Below are 14355 nucleotides of genomic sequence, written 5' to 3'. Positions count from 1 at the left end.
AGCTTCTTTTTTCTTTTTTCTTTTCTTTTTACTTATAACATTTTATCCCCTTAATCAAAAACATTGCTTTAAAAAAAAACAAGTTGATATAAGGCTCCATAAATAAAGATAATACTGAAACAGGGTACTTTCTTAGACTAGTTTCAAGATGCAAATTCTCAAATGCAAATGTAACATTTCTCAGTCACGGAGCTAGAAGGAGCCGTGAGAGACCAGCTGGTCCAACCCAGAGAAGCAACACCGGGAGATGGAAAGAGCAGTGGGCCTCCTGGGAAGCCTCCAAGAACCCAGAGTTGAGGTTCGGCTCTCCTTGTACTAAGTGTGCATTCAAATGGGGCTTGAACCCAGCACATGATCTCTAGTTCTAGTACACTACTCTGCCAACAGATGGGGGACAAAGTCTCATTCCATTTGAATGAGGCTTCAGTGATTGAATGTTGGACATTAGGAATTGGACATGAGTCGCTGACTCAGCCCGAAGAAGTTCTCCCCTCATACACATCAAGAGGGTATGACATGGGAATCATTTCTGGTTCCCCTAAATCATCTGTGACCTTGGTTCCGAGGAAGAAGACGATGTTGAGAAAGTAAATAAGGACAGGTGTGGCTCCTGTTCCATCTCCCATTCTCTGAAGGGAGGTAAGAGAACCACCTTGGCAGGAGTAATTTCCTTGGGCTCCAAGGGCTGAGGGCTACCAGGAGATCATGCTCCACCAGGCGAGGGCCCTGTCTCACTTGCTCAGTTTGGGTGAGAATCAGGTTGTATCACAATACAAGCCTTGGGCCAGTTGCATAATTGGATGTGTAATCAGTACTTTCTAGAACTTCAGCCAAAAGCACTCATGACACTGCTTCAATCTTGCTGAATCATCTGCAAACCCCATGGCTGGGTGACTCACTAGCCACCTGTAGGGTCATGACTATCAGGTGCTGACCCAGAAATGAGAACTAAATTCCTAAGGGGAGAGATCCTCCAGTGAGACCTCTGGTTTTCCCAGTTCTTCAACCTAACATTCCCTGCGTTTCCAAAGAGTGGTGGAAGCCATGCTGGTCTCCTTCTCATCAACCTCAGTAAATGGAAAAAGATAACCAGAGACCAAGTAAAAAATATAGGGAGCTAGCATTTGGAAAGACCTGGATGATAAAAAGCGTACAAACCAACAATCTCCTATCACGATTCCAAAAAACCCAACAAGCTCTTAAAATCAAGATGTTTGCTTGTTTTTTTTTTCTTTTTGTGTACGGTGGTACCTTGATACTCGTCATTAATTCATCAATTAGCTCTGGAACTGGTGCTGAAACCTGAAGAGCACCAAACATTGAACCATTTTCTCCTGCTGGGCAGCATTGTGATTCATACAAGTTCTAGCAAATGCAACAGAGTCCCAAGGAAGCAGCGAGTGCTGAAACATTTCTTTTCTTGTTAAAATGTGACAAATATAGGGTTTGATGAGTTCTGAAGCTGATGAGTACTGAGGCATGACCATATTTGCCAACAATTTATTTGGTAGCAAATCCTGACAGCAAAAATTGACATGAGAATGTTTTTAGTCTTTATTAGTCTTCCTTGGGGGAGCAAACTCCTATGTTTTGATTCAGAAGTATTACCATTTAATAATGAGCTGCTGAATTAGACTCCGATGGAATGTATCAGAATGTACTGTATTTTACTGCTTTAATAAAAGCTGAAAACTTTTAAGACCAAAGCATATCTCGCTTCTAAGATGTTATATAAGGACGGTAGACCTGTAAACCTTTAATTGCCTTATTTGCTCTGTGCAAAAAGCTAGAGCAAGCAGTATTGTCCCAATTTAACAAATGAATACACTGAAGCACGGAGAAGTTAAATGGCCTGCTATCTACTGCCGCATAACAAATTACTCCAAAACTCAGTGGCCTGAAATAACGATAAACAGTTATTATCTCACACAGTTTCTCTGGGTCCGAGCTATGGGCGTGGCTCAGTTGAGTGGTTCTTGCTAACCGTCACTCATGAGGTTACAGTCAAGGTGTAGCCAGTTATTCAGCATGTTTTACCTGAAGGTTTGACTGAGGCTGAAGGATCCACTTCCAAGATGCTCACTCAGTTCCCTGTCACACGGACATTCCCATAGGGCTAGTCGTGTGCCCTACCAACATGGCAACCCCAGAGCAAGTGATCCAAAAAAGAGCGATATGGAAGCCCAGATATGTTTTATAGCTAGACTCGGAAGTCGCAGCCCATCACTTTCACAATATTCTCCTGGTTCCCTAGGCCAGCCTCTCCAGTGTGGGAGGGAACTACACAAGCACGTGAATATCAGAAAGCGGGTATCAGTGGGGGCCATCATAGAACACTGGCTCCCACAATCGGGTAAGATCATTTTGTTGATATTTTGATGAGCGTCAGAGCAACTGGTCCGTGGTTACATAGCTGACTAGATGCAGAACAGGACATGAAGCCAGGCTGACCCGCTTCAGAGCCCATGCTTTCAACTATGACATGACACCACCTCTGTAATTTACTTGACCATCCTCCTAGTATATCAGGTATTTAAGTAAATTTCCAATTTCTTGTTACTATGAATAACGCTGAACACTTTCTACATAAATCTATCTTCACCTGTTCTTCTGTTGGAGTAAATGCCTAGAAACAGAGTTGTTAGATCAAAAGATGTGAACTTTTTAAGTCCTCTAGACACATATTACAAAAGACAATTTCCAGGAAGGAAACATCAATGAACAATCTCAGTGAAATTTCATGGTGTCTGTCTCACTAAACCCTTGATACAATGAGTATTATCACTGTTTAAATCTCTATTAATTTTATAAACTAGTGTCTATAAATATTTTTATTTCTATTTCTTGGGATATTTCTTCACATGCTTATTATTACTATATAGTTGCATCATTTAGGGTCTTTGGTTGTAAGCAATAGAATTTGACTAATTTTAATTCAAAAGAGAAGTATTGAAAGAATGCCAGGAAGCTCATAGAATTAAAGGAAAGGTTGGGAAATCTGGCTCGAAATGGGCAGAGACCAGAGAGTCCCCAGAGCATCATGCAACAGGAGGTCACGCAGGGCACCATCACTGGGATGAGTCCGTTTCAACAGCCTGTCCACCCTTGGTCCTTGGGTTAGAGTGCCCTAGCTTAGGTCATAGATCTGACCTTGGGGAGGGCAGGGCAAGGCACCTTGATTCAACCAAGACAGCACTTAGCACGGGAAACGTGATTACCCAGAAGTAAATAAACTGTTGTTACCAAGAGAAGGAGAAATGGATCCCGAACAACTGAAGAACAACGAATATCTGCTACAGGGTTTAATCTGACGATCCCAAACTCATGCTCCCAAGTTAAAAGTCCGCTGCCCCTTATCCTGCTTCATAGTCTATTCTTAGTAATTGGTTAAGTAGAGGACCTTTACTTTATTTTTTTACTTAAGAAGTTCAGCATCATTGGAGTCTCCACCACGGACAAGTTGGAGAAGAGTTCTCTTTGGTTGGAAGAAAAGTCTAAGAAGGTAGGAATGTGGAAGTAAGACTCCTTTCATTTTGCCAAGTAAAATAACCCAGAACAAAGGGATTATAACCCTGTGTTGGTCTGAATGTCTGTGCCACCGCCCAGCCCCTTTAAATCCATACGTTGAAATCCTAACTGCCACGTGGCGGCATTAGAGGGTGGCCTTGGGGAGGGGATTAGGTCCTGAGGGCAGAGCTTATGACCCCCGGAGCTCCCTAGGCCCCTCCCACTGTGTGAGGACGCAATGAGAAGTCTGCAACTCACTGATTTCTTTCTCCCTCTAAGCATGTGCCACTCCTCACAGCAAGAGGTGAATTCTGTTTCCCCTGTGCTTAAATCTAGGCTGGTCTTGGTGACTTTCCAGACCAACGGTATACGCAGAAATAACATCGCCTGACTTCTGAGGCTAAGTCAGAAGAAGCTTTGCGACTTCCGACCTGAACCCGCCAAACACTTCCTTTTGGAACCCAGCTGCAGTGCCCCAGGAGGCCACACAGCACCTGGGAGGGCCCCCCTCATGTGGACAGGAACTGGGGACTCCCCACTGATGGTCTGGCTGAGCTCCCAGCTGACATCCAGGAACAGCCTGAGAGTCACGTGGATCCTTCCGCCCCACGTCAGCAGCACCGGCTGATGCTGTGCGCGTTACCCAGCTGAGCCCCGCCCCAGTTCCTGACCCACACATCAGGAGATAAAACAAAATTGTTTAAGTCGCCAACTTTGAAGCCAATTTGCCATTTGCAACAGAGAGTTGAAACATGAAGCCAATCACAGCCTTTCTTCGGCATTTAAAATTTAGGTTGGAGGTAAAAAGATATTGGAAATTTTAGGAGCTAAGTCTCTGTAAAGTGACCATGGGTGTGCATTAGAAATCACATGGAGAAACTGTATAAAAGGTAAAGTTTTAGGCTTCCACCCTTCCCCCAGCCTGGTCCAGTCAGATTGAGGAGAGCCTAGGAATGTTTTAACCAAACATTTTGAGCCGGCATCCCAGGTGATTCTGATTTCACAGACTAAAACTGTGATTTGGAGGCACAAGGTGGAGAACCAGCACACACATACACTTGGACCTACCCTCACCCCGTGTCCCCAGACTGCCCTGGACGTGAAGCCCTGACGATCCAGCGTCAGCTATGTATAGCCTAAAATCTGGTTGGACCTTAAGGTTAAGAAAGCTCATGTCAATAAAAAAAAAAACAGTGAGGGAGTGAGGGAGACGGGGGGGGGGGGGGGGGGGGGGGGGGGGGGGGGGGGTGCTTGAATCCTCATCAACCTGCAGTTCCCTCTAAAATGAACTTGAAGACTTAACCATCTTCCTAATTTTAGCATCCTGAAATATCTAGATCTCAAGATTAGAGACCTTTTTAAACCACAGTGTGAAATGTGTTTTAATCCTTGTTATATATATATTTTTTTCCTCCAACAGGCACATCTCATCGGCCGCCTTGGGGATTCTTCTGGATTCCATCACAGACAACAGGATTCTCTCCGTAAGACAGGCCGGCTGGGACGGACGGCCCTTATCTGCAGACAGACTTTCCAAGGGCTGCTCCATGTGCGTGACCCCTGGCAGAGGTGCCTGCGTCGGGGGGAGGCTTTCTTTGAGGAGTTCCGATGGGAAAGCTGATTTACGGACACCGGACTCCCACAGTCCGGCTTTAGTTAGACGTGAGTCGGGTCAAGGTCTGTGTGTTCTTTCCTGCTTGAAGGTTTATTTGGGAACAAGAAAAAAAAGATGGAAAAACATCTCTGGATGTTAAATTGGAAGAATAGTCACCTCTTCCCCCAGCCAGTCCAAAGGGGCAAGTACTCTATAAGCGGATATTTGATAGAGCTCAAAGAGGACTTTTTAAAAAAGATTTTATTTATTTTTTTTAGAGAGAGGGGATGGGAGGAAGAAAGAGGGAGAGAAATGTCCATTGGTTGCCTTTGGGGATCTGGCCCGCAACTCGGGTGTGCACCCTGACTGGGAATCGAGCAGTCGGTGCTCAACCCGCTGAGCCACACCAGCCAGGGCACAGAGGACTTCACAAACATGACAGGGCTAGCGGACCTGGAGAGCAGGTGAAACTTATTTCAACAACCTTCTCCCAGCTCTGTTTTTAGTAACACCTCCCTCCTTACTTTACCCTCTGCCTTCCTCCATGTTGCCCTTCTGTGCCTCGGTTGTTCCCCGCCTAGAAGTGGCTTACGCAGCAAGTGCCTGAAAGCTCCGAAAGCATTCTCTCTCTTTTTTCTTCCCTCTTTCTTCCGCCAACCCACCTCCTCCATCTAAACACACCCTTCCCGATTTCCATTCTCTCTGGCCCCTCTCCAGTCTGATGATTCATTCCTTCCATAGCACTAATAGGGGATGATTTTATTGTTATCTTTCATGCTCCAGTCTCGCCATTCATGGGGACCTCATGAAAACAGTCCCTCGGGGCAACTAGTAGGTAAAGTTCCAATGAGAGGGTATGAAGCCCCTTTTTTCCAGGTGTGCGTAGAGGCCCAGCCAACCCCCAGCACTTGCTTGGGTCCCTTGAGAAGAGCTCAGGTATTAGGGAAAGGAGAGTACATTCTTAATGTGGGCATTACTGAGTGTGCCCGGACTTGGAATACAAATTGCCTTTCCTATAACTCAGGATCTATTTATTTCTCCCTGGGCAAATGAACAAAAGGTATTTTTTTAAAATCTGGGAAATAAAACCACCCCAAAGTAAAATTTAAAAAATTTAAAATCTGAGTTTCAGATTTCCATTTAAATAAAAAAAAAATGGAAATCTGAAACTCATCTTCCCAAGCCATTACTGGCACAGCTGGGAAAGTGGCTGACATTCAGGGCACATGAGAGCCCTCAGCCCAGGGCCCTTATGGAGGAGAAGGGGGCTCTGCATCAGTCCTTCAGACCAAAGCTGTCTTCCCGGCTTGCCTCCCCTGGGGCCCCAGGTCCCCAGGGTGACTGCATTTTCACAGGAAGAAATCTGCACCGGAAACCAGGAGACCTGACTGCCAGCCCAGGGCCTGCTGAGAACCAGTAGGGCTTCACTTAAACAGCAAAATGAGGAGGAAACACCTTGGAAATCCTCTTTATCCTAAAATGTCTAGCATTCCAAGATTGAAGTCCTCTGCTTAAAACAGAAATAAATTCCCTGAAAAGACATATTAGTCAACTCTTACCCATTGCCCCTTAGCTCCAATGAGCCTACAGGCTTAGCCTGCCCACTTCCCCACAGGCCCTGAAGGAGGCCACAGAGGATGAGCAAGTCAAGCAGGGTGATGAGCAGGGGAAGATCTGGAAGGTGGAGGTTTCCTAGGGGAAGAGAGGAGTCTGGTGGGAAGCCTGAGGGACCAGCAGGAAGCAGAAGACTCTGGACCTAATTCTGTAGGCATCAAAAGGAAAGGAAGGTACAGAAAATGCACTAAAAGCTAATTTTTCCTAGTTCACCTGCTTTTCTTGGCCTGACCTAAAGAACAACTGCAAAGGAAGTCTGTCCTGGTGAGAGATTTTTAGACCTGTGCAGATGCCCATTCAATTTTAAATAACTCTAATAAGGACGACCCTAAGGAATTCTAGCCCTGTCACTGCCCTGATGTGGGTCAAAGTAGAGCTGCTCTCTTACCTGTTTGAGAAGTGAGACTCACCTGGTGTGGAGCCAGGAAGGGGGGAAGGGGAGAGAGGAAGAAAATAAGTAGCTATTGCCTTTATGAAGAATCCACACTGGACAAGATACATTTGCAAAGAGAGAGAGAGAGACAGAGTGAGATTATCAAACCCATTCTACAGAAAAGGGGCCTTGAGGTCAGAGAAGTGATCACCCAGCCGAGATGGGCACAGCCAGGATTCAAAGCCACACATGGGTGACACCAAAACCCACGCTCTTTTCACAGTGGTCACGAAAGTGAGTTTTAGCAAACAAGTGTTGAATTTCCACTTAAGCAATATAATGATTAATTTTCAGTGTGGGCTTATTAACTTGCCAACCACTGTGCACGATGCCATTATTTAACATAACATTTAATCCTCGCACTGAGCCTATAAAACAGCTAATATTGCCCCATTTCCCTGCTGAAGAACCTGAGGTGGAGCAGTTTGTCCAGCAACACGTGGTTAGAGAGTGAGGACAGGATTTAAGCTGGACGGTTGGACACCAAACCACTGCACAGAGCAAGCTTATTTTAGTCCACACCCTATAAATAAAAACTTGTTATTGCGCAGGTGCATTAAGAGGGATGAAGATACAGAGATTTTAACTACACTCCAGGCTGTTGACAGACCCAGAAATTGCTCTTTGACAGCAGCTGAAGCACCTACGGAGTGAATGTTTTCAGAGTGGCCAGCCTGCCCCAAAGCTGCTCAGGCCCCAGACAAAACCTTCTCTGGGTTCCTGTGTTCTTAAAGAACACGGGCCAAGTTCAACTGTCCCAGGACAAATGGCTGCCACTGTACCCCATCCTGCAGAAACTGTGCCCTAACCCTCTCCATTCAGGGACTGGAAAACGTTTCTGGCATCTTTGCAGAGACAGGAAACTGGCGTCAGGAGGAGGCAGAGAGGAGAGATAAGAAATGGTGGGGGGGGGGGGGTTGGAAACAGTGTGTATGTATGTAAAATGCAGAGGGAAGCCGAGCTAAGGAAAGACAACATATTTCCACAAATGGAACCAAAACATGTTGCACAAACTGTTGGCCTTGCAAAGGATTAGCTGCTAGAGAACATGACCGTGGGTGCCACACTGTTTACAAATTCTCCTCCGCGCAGCATGGAGACGTGACTGTCTGTGTCCTCGCTGAAGGGTTGATGATCTCGTTACCTGAGCTGTGAGCTGCGTACATGCAAACGGTTCCTGGAGATTCTAGGACAAGACTCAAGAAGCAAGCCCTGGAAAGGCTGTGGCTACAAACAAAACGTCAGAGTTGTGAAAGGAAAAAAAAGGCTAAGCAACTGTTCCAGATTAAAGGACATTAAAGAGGCATAACCTCTAAATGCAATGCACAATCCTCCACTTCATTTTGGACCTGGTTGGGAGTGGAGGTTGGAGTGGGGAGGATTGCCATGAAGGATATGATTGAGGCAACTGGCAGAATTTGAATATGGAGAGTATGTTTGTTAGAGAACAGTGTTTTACCCCCAAAGTGAAACCTGAATTTGATCACTATGCTGTGAGACTGAATATACACATGGACAATGGCCAGTCCATGTATAAAAATGGAACTTAGACCCACGACCTCCCCAGAAAAACCACCTGTGATCTGCAATAAACAGTCCAGGTAGCCAGCCTGCCTCCGGCCAGACTTGGAGGAAGCCAGCGTGCTGTCTTAATGACAATCCAGGGAGTTAAACAGTAACTTCTGTAAAAATTGGCCCCAAAATAGCCAGAACTTGATTAGTAACTGACATCTTCCCTGATTTTTGTCCCTGCTTCCATCTTAGGACCTACCAGAAAAAGTCAAACAAGAACCCTAACCAATCATATGGATCCCCCACTTCTAGTTAGCCTGCCTCCAGCTTCCTCCTGTCAAACAGCCTCCAATCAGGGCCCACCGAAGCCCTCCATGCCTTCCTCTGTAAAGGTTCCCCATTCCTCTGCCTGACTTTGAGTCTCTGCCAGATGTCAAGTGCTGGTTGCTAACTCCTTTGCTATAGCAAGATCAGTATATCGCCTTGGCTTTCCTTACTTGGTGGATCTTTGTTTATTTCCACAGTTCAAGAGTCGTGTGAGGAAATGACCTTGTCCACAGGAAATACACAGTGAAGTGTTTAGAGGTTAAGGGTTTTCTGAGCCTCGATGGTTCAAAAAAAAGCACATGTACATCTAGAGAGAGGGAGAGAGGGAGTGATAAAGCAAATGTGGTCTCAAGTTAACAACTAGTGAATCTAGTTTTTGTACTATGATTGTAACTCTTTTGCAAGTATGCAATTATCACAAAATAAAACGAGTTTATAAAAGTGTCCCCAGCCAAGTGCCTACATCCGGCCCAGTTGGACCGCGCCTGTTCACAGAAAACCTCAGATGATGGGCTCTGGCTAGTCTGTGTCACTATGTCTGTTCCCCTTGAAGAACCGCAAATGCAGGAGCAGGGCCCTCTCAGCCCGACCCCTGAAGAGCAATCACACACTCCCCACCCCCACCGGCACTTTCCTAACCCTCTTGTCACTGATCCTTCTGGATGACTGGACACACACAGAATCAAACTGACCTGAAAGTCCTTTCTCCCTTCCTCCCTGGGGCCAAGGGGCTCAGGAGACGCGGGGTGACGCTCTCATTCTCGGCCCTCACATGTACCCTGGGCCTCGTGATGTGCATGGCTCGTGAAGTGGGGATTGCAAGGATGTTGGAGATTGGCCATTGTTTCTTCAGGCTAAGCTGAGTTCTTGGAACTGGCTGGGTTTGACTGTTTTGCATTCCAAAGCTGTTGTATATGACTATTCCTTAACCTCGACTTCTTACTCTTCTTTCTCCCTTGCAACTTATTGGGGCACCTTCTTATTTATTAAGCCTCTTTTATCCTTTCACTTAACCTTGACTGCACATTGGAATCATCTGAGGAGCTTTAAAAAACACTGAGGTCGGGTCTCATGTTCCAGCGTCTCTCGTTCAATTGTTCCGAGGTGTAGCCTTGCAGTGCTGATTTCTCGTTCTCTTTGATTTCCATTTTTAAGCTCGCTAAAAGCTTCTAGTGTGCAGCCAAGATTGAGAACCACCACCTTAATGCATTGTCACCTACATCGACAAAGCCCTTCTCTCCCAGGTTTTGCATATTTCTAATTGCTTTGGGGAGACTTCTGACCATAGCCTCCGACCTCACTAATGCGCCCATGCAGGGGAACGTTCCTGAAGTGGTTCACTTAGAACTCTCTCGCTCTTCACAGGAGTGACTTATTTGGAAGTCTTTCTCTAACAACAAATTAAGGAAAGATGAGACATGTGAAAACCTGCTCTGGTCAATAACAATCAAAGGTCATCACCATCGTTTCCTGTAAATAAACTCACCCAGCCTATACTCGGGGCGAAGCTCCCATCAGCCCCACGGTACCCATCCCCTTGCGACCGCACAAGTCGTCACGGAGCAGAAAACCACAAGTCGTCCATCCAGATGTAGTTACAAGATACTGAAAATACGTGGGGCAAAGAGATGATGAAACTACCCCAGATTTACAGCAACAGGTGGTGGCCTTCCTAGCACGCATGCACATGGTCATCCGACCTCTCAGTCACACGGAAGAGAGAACAAGGAGACCCAGCACCGAGAAGTCTGCTGAAAGATTTGCAGCTTGAACTCAAAACAGGGGAGGAGGGCCAGGGCAGGAGGGACTGGAAAAGCATGCATTTGTCCAGTTCTCAGTCCAGGTCATCATTAGAATCACAAAGGGGGAGTCTAAAAAGATACTGGTCTATCACCTATCCGCAGCTTGGCCCAAGTCAATGAGACTCTTTAGACAGGGCTCAAGCATTAGTATCTTTTAAATCTCCCCCAGACAGGCCAATGTGCTGCCTGCCTGACTCTGAATATCTCGTCCACACAGAATCCTCTTGTCTCACCACCAGGCAGGGCCCTGAGAGTCCCATGGCCCCTGAACCAGGTTCTGAAGCCACATCGCTCCCCTCCCCCATCCCCGTACTGCTCCCTCTTCTCTTCCCGATTCACTTCCCCCATCACACCCACGTATACACACACACTCATATACGCTCATACTCACACATACTCTAACACACACAGAGCACGTTCCCAGCAAGCCTGTTTGAGCTATTACAGTCTCTGGCATATGAGCTGTTTTCTTCATTGCGCTGTGAGTTTCTGGGAGCAAGTATCTCTTCTGACCCAGTGAGGGCCCCACAGCACCTTGCAGAGCCTCGGGCTCAGTGAAATACAATGGCCAAATGGCTGAAGGGCTGGTGGGTCCGTTCAGCCAGAACAATCAGCTAACCTCCCTGAGCCCAAGCGAGCCTTGGTATCTGAAGTAGTCAGACAGCCACAGAATGGCATGCACCGTGCGTGGGCCGGGGATTTGGGGATTATAGGTGGGGATTTTCAGGCGGCAATTAGAGAGCAAAGAAGAGAAGCAGGGCCCCCGGGGAGGCCTTCCGAATGTAAGGAGACAGCCACACGAGCAGAGATGACAGGGTAGCTATATCAGTGACAGAGAAATTATTAGGCACGTTTCAAAAATGTGGAAAACACCTGGGACCCATCTATTCTTTTTTTTTTTTTTTTAGTTTAAAAAAGAAAACTTTCTCTTTCTTGTAAAATAGGCTTGATGAATGGGTCTCCCAAAATAATTGCCCTTAGCTCTTCATTTCCCTTTGTGAGTTTGGAAAGGAACAGGCAGATCTTACTCGGCTGGGTTTGACCTTCTCTGCGGTAGACATGCCCGCCCCCACCCAATCCAGGGATGAGTAACTAGGAAGAACGTGTTCATCGGACCACCACAATTCACGGACACATTCAAGGAAATAAAACACATGTGAATGTGGATATGTGAAGCCAGCCCCAGCAGGGAGACACCCCAAAGGACTGCACCTCCGCCCGCACCCCCACACACCGAACTGCTGCACCACTGAGCCCCCCTGAACTCCCGTTTCCCTATCTGTCTAGTGAGTGGGTTGGATTCAATGATTCCCACGACAGCAAATTTTATGTGTCAACCTGGCTGCACCACAGCGCCCGGGTTTGTGGTCAAACACTACTCTGAATGTTTCTGTGAGGGTGTTTCTGGATGAGATTAACACTGATTCTGGGGACTCTGAGTAAAGCAGACTGACCTTCTTCGTGTGGGTGGGCCTCGCTGAATCAGTTAAAGGCTTGAATAGAACAAAGACCAACCTCCCCTGAGGCAGAGGAAATTGCCATCAAAACGGCTTTTGGACTGGAACTGCACGTCTCCCCTGGGCGTCCAGCCTGCTGGCCCACCCTGCAGGTTTTTGACTCACCAAGTTTTCATAATTGCAAGAGCCAATTCCTTAAAAAAATATATATGAAGCATGTGTGTGCCTACCAGTGTGTGAAGTACCTGTGTGTGTACATCCTGTTGGTTCTGTTTCTCTGGAGAACCCTGAGTAACACAGCCCCCAAACTCCTTTCCAGTTTTAAGATGCCGGGAGTGTGAGTGGCAGCAGAGAGGAGGGGAAGCTGGGCCTACTCCTCTGCCTGCAGCTCCCCAGGGCAGAGATGCCAGAGGGATCGGGACAATGTCCTCTTTCAGGAGGGCTTGTGCAATGGGCCTCCTCGGCACAGCAATAAATACCGGTAGTTCCAGAACTGGTACGCCAAGTACTGTGGGGGTATGGAGAGAGATAAAATGATATGAATGCAGCCAGGAGGGAATCCAAAATGGGATGTTGTGAAGACAGTTTTTACATTCCACCAGTTTTGCCATCTTCCGTCTGGACCTCCCCAGCTACTTGCCATGTTGTGATGCTGGTGTCCCAGAGGCAGGAAGCAGGGCATTTTTTTACTGGTGATAGATGACGTGCTGCTACAGAGCAGAGCATCTGCTGCAGGAGACACAGGGGACCATCTCTGCGAGGCACAATGTGGGGGAAAGAAGGGAGGAGGGAGGAGGGAGAGTGGGAGCAGGCTGATGCTGAAATCCATCCAAGAGGACCACAGCAACCTGGAAGAGCTTGCCCCACACCAGCTATTGTCTGGAAACCCAGGGCCCCTCGCATGCCTCTCCTTTAACACACTCCAAGCGGGTCTCAGCCACAGCTTTCCGGACTAAAGAGGCCACAGAGGGGAGAGGGCGGCTCGTCCTCACATTCCTTTGCTGTCTCTTCCTCCTCACTCCTTGTGTGTCCCGTGTTCTGCCCAATGCCCTCTTCTCTTCCAGTCTACACCCTTCCAGGCTGTCCAATCTGTGCCCGAGGCTCCGATTATCACCCTCATATGGATGAACCTCGAAACCCGACACCAGCCCTTCTGCTCACCTGTGGTCCTGACCTGAGTTCCCCTGGAATGTAAGCTCCACAGAATATAACTGGTGATAAATAAACATCTGTTGAATCAATGAATGAACCTGCATCTACCAGCCTTTAGACAGCTTCACTGGGGCCATCCTGGACTTGGCATGCATAAAACCAAACATGGAAATCATCTTCTCCTCAAAACCCGTGTTCTCCATTTTGGTGATTCGCCCCATCGTCCATTTCCTCATTTAGTCCCCACAGGATAAGTCAAAATAATTCATATTCAATGAATAGGACGTGTGAGATGTGTTGGGGTCATCTACCATTGAGAAGTTTGAAATGATCGCCCAGGACTTACCAAGACTCATTCATGCCATCTAGACTCTCTGTCTGAGCTCGGAAGTGCTACAGGTGTGTGTGTGTGTGTGTGAACAGCTCCAGCCCCTTACACATCTAACACAGAGAAACAGGTAAGTGCATCCTGTCACTCAGTTAATACATTTTCTAACTGAACACAGAGTTGCTCATTACTCAATAAATAGTGCAGCCTTTTTATGAATCCCGTTTCTTCCTGCAAGAACACAATAGATGGTAGAACAAAGCCCACATAAGTAATGTAAATACCCTTGTCACTAAACTATTTTATAGCCAAGTTCAGTTGAACCTCAGGTCTGCTTCAGCTTGCTCTGCATTGTACATGAAATAGACTATTGGTGTTAGTTGCCTCAAGAGTATTGAGAACAATAACGACATGCATAAAAACAATAACACATTATGTTATTAGTGCTGTGATAAACTCATTATTTCTTTTAAATATTCACAAGAACCCTCTAAGAAACTGAGGTACAAAGAGGCTGAGTAACCTGCCCCAAATCACACAGCTAATCATGGAAGAGCTGGGCTCGAACCCAGGCCATCTCTGTCAGAGTCCCCTGTGCACTCCCTTGCTACATGCATGATTCTAGCCCA

The 14355-nt window shown here is 46.8% G+C and overlaps 1 long non-coding RNA gene across 1 annotated transcript; it reads right to left on the bottom strand.

Moving 5' to 3' along the window:
- Window positions 1-5109: 5109 nt before the first annotated feature.
- On the bottom strand, window positions 5110-13941 carry LOC118501783. The gene is made up of 3 exons (XR_004904437.1): window positions 13745-13941; window positions 12305-12440; window positions 5110-5200 (listed from the first exon to the last, which is right to left on the bottom strand). It is a non-coding gene; the product is annotated as an uncharacterized LOC118501783 (long non-coding RNA).
- Window positions 13942-14355: the final 414 nt, after the last annotated feature.

The sequence above is a fragment of the Phyllostomus discolor genome, chromosome 7 (assembly GCF_004126475.2).
Source record: "Phyllostomus discolor isolate MPI-MPIP mPhyDis1 chromosome 7, mPhyDis1.pri.v3, whole genome shotgun sequence".
In the NCBI taxonomy this organism is placed as follows: Eukaryota; Metazoa; Chordata; class Mammalia; order Chiroptera; family Phyllostomidae; genus Phyllostomus; species Phyllostomus discolor.
Note: the sequence above shows the minus strand (reverse complement) of the source record. Positions and strands in the feature narration are given on the sequence as shown.